At 31.7% G+C, this 6000-nt stretch overlaps 1 long non-coding RNA gene across 1 annotated transcript in view; it reads left to right on the forward strand.

Moving 5' to 3' along the window:
• The window catches only part of LOC105739812, a 46493-nt gene extending 41072 nt beyond the window's left edge, over nt 1–5421 (forward strand). The window contains exon 3 of the long non-coding RNA XR_001115794.1: nt 4665–5421. This is a non-coding gene — a long non-coding RNA (uncharacterized LOC105739812). The remainder of the gene's footprint in view (nt 1–4664) is intronic.
• Nucleotides 5422–6000: the final 579 nt, after the last annotated feature.

A 6000-nucleotide genomic window follows, 5' to 3' on the forward strand; every position in this document is an offset into this window, starting at 1 on the left:
ACAAAATCATCTCTAAGTTTCATTAAGTACATCATCAGCTGTCTCATCAACTGATTTTTGAAGTGGCAGAATGACCTAGCAAATCACATCTAATGGCAAAGAAAGTAAATGTAATTAAAATCCAACCTAGGGCAAAAGCTAATAACTGACAAATGAAGAGAAGGCATTAAAGTTATGTTAAAAGGTGAATTAATAACCTTGAATAAAATAATAACACTCTAATGACTAAATTTCACCGACAGCTTTCCAGATTCTGAAGTCAATCAGTCGTCCTTTTAAATCAGGTGTCCAACTATCCCAAGATTGATTAAGAAATGCTGGCTTCCATTTTTTTCCAAGCGATTTCAAATCCTTCCATCAGTAGTTATTTTACTTTTAACATCTTTCCCAAATTGATTGCAGATTCTGCTCTTTTTGATTTTTGTTCATGTTTCATGGCTCTGATTTCTCATTTAGTCACATCATAGGTCGTAAAACTGTGCTACATTTAAAAGACCACTGAACTTAGCAGAGTATTTAATGGACATGGAATCAGAAGAACTGTGGTTGAATTTCCATTTACCACTTACTGAATGAGTAGTGTTAAAATTAACCTTTTGAATAGCTGCTTTCTCCACTGTACAGGGAATTTTAAAATAACAAAATCTGCAGATATCTTATTTTTTAAAAAGCGAATATGTTAAAATTTGCATGATCCTTTCAGTTGGACAAATGTAAAATATTATTTTCAATGGTAACTGACATTTCAGCAATACCCAAGGGCACAATTAGAAGAATGAAAAGTAGCAGCATTTACAATTGATTTTGAGAGGTATAAGATATTACATTCGATTCAACTTTTTATTTTATAAAAATGAAGAACTCATTGCCAAAGAGATAAATGTATCCAAGGTCTCAAAAATAGAGATTTGGGGTAAAGTTTCTTGAATCTGGTCTGTATTTTTTTTTTTTCAAAAATAAATCATTCAGGATTTACTACGCAGATATGTTCTGAAAATGTGCTGACAGGAAGGAAGGAGATGAGATCTGTTTCCAAATGGGCACAATACTATTTTAGAAAATCTTGCCAGATATGAAATACCAAATAAAGAGACTAGAGTCCTTTTCTAGTTTTGCCTTTGAATTTGTAAATACGGAGAAGGAGCCAGTTCATTTTACTCCATTTTCTTTGTTTGTAAAATGAATAGGACGCAGTCATCTATAATGTCCTTCAGCTCAGTGAGTCACCTTCAGAGCCTTCCCCACTGCTTATAGTAAGCAAAGCTTAAGAATTTGACCTTATAGTAAAGAACAAGTAGTTTATTCCTGTTTCAACCAGGTACTCTCTTGACCTTTAAATGATTACTTGATTTAAATATTCTGTTCTCCAAAATGGAGTTACAAATGTGCCCATTTTGCAGAGTTGCTCTGAGGATTAATGAAACTCAATTTGCACATACAAAGCACTCAGTCAATATAAGCTTTTATAATTTATTATAATGATTGTTTTCATTAGCTGATGTGGAAACAAGACCACTCATTAGCTCATAATAATCAATTCCTATAAAGTATCTTTAATTACTCTCCTCGAAAGAGTTATGTTACAATTATGTTGAATTATCTTGTTTGTTTGCTTTATGAATTTTCTTACCTCTGCTTTACTTGGCGTTGAATATGTCCAGCCTCTTACAAGGTCACACTAGAACATACCTTTCTTTATGAAGCACTTTCTATCCTTCTCTAAGCTAAATTAACTATCCATCTCGTGGTAGCATTCTGTATACATTTCCATAGTGATACTTAAATTATATTACCATGAATTATACTTGTGTCTCTCTCTCCTACAAGAATGACTCTTCAGGGAGCAAAACCTGGGACTTATTTACCTTGAGAGTTTGGAGGCCAAAAGAATTACTGGAAAAACAAAGGTTCTCTGTACACATTTGCTAATTTTATGAAGTATTAGCCTATCAGAAGGTAACATTAAAATGTATTACGTTCTCCCAGGTTACTTTAGCAAAACCCATCTAATCAACCTATAGGGATATTAATGTGTTAATAATCTAGATAATTGCTTTGGCTTTTCAGATTATAGTTTATGTAAATAAAGCTGTATTGCTATATATTTTACTTTGAACATATTTATTACTTTGAAGTTCTTGTTGGAGAAACAATAAACTGTGATACCTTTGCTCTCTCTGTTCCTTCTCCCAAGAATGTCCTTCTCCCAATATCTTTGACAAGGTTCACTCTCTCACCTCCTTCAGGTTTCTGTAGGAATATCACATTTTCACAGATCAGTCCCCTGACCTCCATTCCTTTTGAATCCATCTTTCCATTTTTATGATCTTCCTCCCCTGTACCCACATTATAAGTGTTGTATACCTTGTTCATTTTCTTTATTTGTCTTGCCCCAGTTAAATCTTTCTGAAAGCTAGGGCTTTTATACATTTTGTTCATAGCTATATTATCTTTGCCAGAAGGTGGTCTGTCACACATAGACACACAAAAATATTTGTTAAATACATGAATAAATGAATAAATACTAAGATAGAGTAAGGGAAATGGAGGACAATGGTATTTTTAAAAAATACAAAAAGTCAAATAGTTTAACGTAACAGTGCCATAGACTTATTGAGAAGAATGGTTAAAGAAGAACTTTCTTTAAGACTTATTATTATGACATTGTGAGGTCTTGTTTTCATGCGAGCTAATAATCGCAATTATAAAATTAATCATTGCAGCCAGCATACACCATGGGTAATTATGTGTATTGTGAAGTATATCAAAATGAAGAGTGACTTCTTTGTGAATTTGTATACCTTCTAAAATATATATGTATTGAATGTGTGCAAATATCTCTTCATTATTATATATCTACCAATTGATTTCTGGGTACCCTGCAAGCCCAAATGTTTTTAGCATCTATTTCTCCTCTGTATAGCCGTTTCCATGAAGATCATGAACATGTGTGTGCCAGTACTAGCAGAGTCCCATCAGCACAGGTTGTAAATATATGAACAATAACAGCAATAATATTAATAATAATAATATAAAAGCAATAATACTAATAGAGAGTAGCAATGGCAAGAAGCATTTATTTTTTAGATGGTGTACCAGTACAATTGGTAGCAACATCTGATTGAGAAATTATGAGCCATTCCTTCTCTAAGTGAGATGTCGTGGTTTTCAGAACACCCCATGCACAGAATTTCAGTTGCATACTAGTATTACTCATCTACTGATCTGAAAGCAGCAGAAATCATGGCTAAATAAAGACACTTTGCAATTTCTAAATACGGTTCTAAGTTTCTGAACTTGTGATCCTCAGATTTATTTTTTTTTAAATCTTCGATTCAGATGGGCCTGGATTTGACATTCAAACAGAGTACATCAAAAGTTGTTACTAAATAATCAGTTTTAAAACTTGAATATGAGAACTGCATTGGAAATTGTGTAAAAAGTTATCTAACATACTTTTGCGTTATTCTATAAGCAATAAGGTGAGTTCTGAATAGAAAAAAAGTTAACATATTAAGAAGTTTAAAGAAAAAAATGAATTAATCTAAACAGCAACATTCACATTATGTGGATGTCATGATATTTAGCAAATTAATTTTAAATTTTAAAAAATCACATAACATTGTAAATAAACACTGCTTTATGCTGGTTTGTGTGCCATTGTTCTAATAAAATCCCTTGCCAAATAAGTTTTGCAAATATTATATGATTTAACACAGATGATACTGTAAGAAGTGATATAAAATTGTCTGTATTCATTCAAACTAGATATAAAATATTTTTAGAGCATAATACAGCAAAGAGTTTAATGGGGAAGGAAATGAAAATATTAATAAAGAACATATCAGTGCCGATTCAGAGAGGAGAAAGTTATCAAGAAAAAGAACAATTCAAATAAAAAGCAGTAAGAACTACATGAGTAACAGGATTTCTGGGTTTAGGGGTTTTTTTTTGTTTTTTTATGTGTGGGTTTTTTGTAATATAATTTTTTTCTAACATCATGAGAACAATTTGGTAGTAGGGCTTGTGTCTATTTTGTTAATGATGTTTGACTTTTAGTGTTATAGCTCTACAGTTGATACAGGAGGATTATTTACTTTCCTTGTTTGGAATCTAAACTCTGATAAAATCTGTGGCTTAAGGTATAAGAGCACTGTGTGTGTGTGTGTGTGTGTGTGTGTGTGTGTGTGTGTCTGCCTGTCTGTGTCTGTGTGTATGTCTATATTTATTTTCTTATATTTATCACATTAATTAATATATGCCTATTATTGAGACTTGAAAGTTTCTGTAAATGAAAATATTACAATCACCCAAATTCACCCCACTAATAAATTTATTGTGTAAATGAAATTACATGTCTTTTTTTCTATGCACACCAAGCTGAAGGACTGCCTAAAGGACTCTGTTTTGGTCTTCACATTACTGAGTGTCAGCAATGTGCAAGACACCAAACTCAGAGCTCAGTAAGGGGCTCAGCCCATGGGGATGTTTAACAAACATTTGTAAAATTATGACTGAATGATTATTACAAGTATTTTCTATACACTCAAATATTTTTCAAAATTATGATTTTGAATGGCTTCTTAAGGGATTGTCATCTCATTTTGTCATACTAAGCATCACTCCAATATTGTTGACTATTATTTCCAATTCTTTGCATCTAGAAATAATGCTGCAAAGCTGGGCATAGTGACATGCACCTGGAGTCCCAGCTACTCGGGAGGCTGAGGCAGGAGGATTGCTTGAGCCCAGGAGTTCAAAGTTGCAGTGCACTATGATGGCACCTGTGAAGAGCCACTGCACTCGCACTCTAGCCAGGGGAGCATAGTGACACTTCATCTATTACAAAAAATATTATATAAAAATTATGAAAAGAGAGAATACTGAATGAATATATATATATATAGCCTTTGTAAATTTTTCTTTAGCATATCTATCTAGGTGTTGCATTATTTTACCAAATAATAGAGTTCACATAAATCTGCAGAGTTTTCAAAGAGACTGTATTGAAATTAGTGCTTGCGTACATTATTATTTAGTGAAAATTTAAAAATGATGGCATAATGTTTTGTTTCACTTTCCCATGTTAATAGTAAGGTATACCCAGAGTACATTTCTTATTAAGAAAAAAAGAAGACTGGGGTCACCTTGATCAAAAATTACCTGCATACTAGTTCAAATATATTATATGTGAACTACAGTTTAAGAAATATCATCAAATATTATTAATAGATTCTACTATCTAAAAATTCTGCTATAGCATTATATTTTATGGCTAAAAAAGCTTGATACTGGTTGTTACAGTAAATATTTACTAATTTATGAAGCATCAAATTCAGATTTTTAAAAATTATGTCAAGCTGAAGCTATTTAGAATTCAGTATAATTTTATATACTACATAAAAAGAAAATAGCTTAAAATAAAGTTATATTATTTTATTGGGACAAATTAAATCAAAATTAATTTTCATTAATTCTTCATGGGCAAATAAGTTGTACTAATAGCCAAAAAAATACCTAATTAAATATATAAAATTATCATGCAATTCTACCTGCAATAATTACTAAAAGTTGGAAGTGGCATTTAAACTTCAAAGTAACATAATTGAATTTATTTAATAGTAATTAAAAATGTCTATGCTACTATATAGGGCTAGAGAACTGGATGCTGTTTAACTTCATTTTTCTTCCTTCTCAGAAAAACCTCAGAAATTGAAGTTTAAAGGTATCCTGCTATTGTCAATTACTGTGGCTCATAGTTCTTTTCACAATCCCCCCACCTCCAACCACCACTTTTTTCTTTTTCATCAGGTTTTCATTCTGGGAAATTAAATGTTTCTATAGACTGGGTTATTAATGCAAGAAACCTATCCAGAACAATTATACCACTTAGTAGTTTGGGAGAATCTGTATCTAATTCAGCTTTTGAAATGTTTCACTTATACTTAATCGTACATAACAGTTTGTGGGTGCATTTGCATCTTATATTTCAATTTTGAA

Source organism: Nomascus leucogenys, chromosome 5 (genome assembly GCF_006542625.1).
Source record: "Nomascus leucogenys isolate Asia chromosome 5, Asia_NLE_v1, whole genome shotgun sequence".
NCBI lineage: Eukaryota > Metazoa > Chordata > Mammalia > Primates > Hylobatidae > Nomascus > Nomascus leucogenys.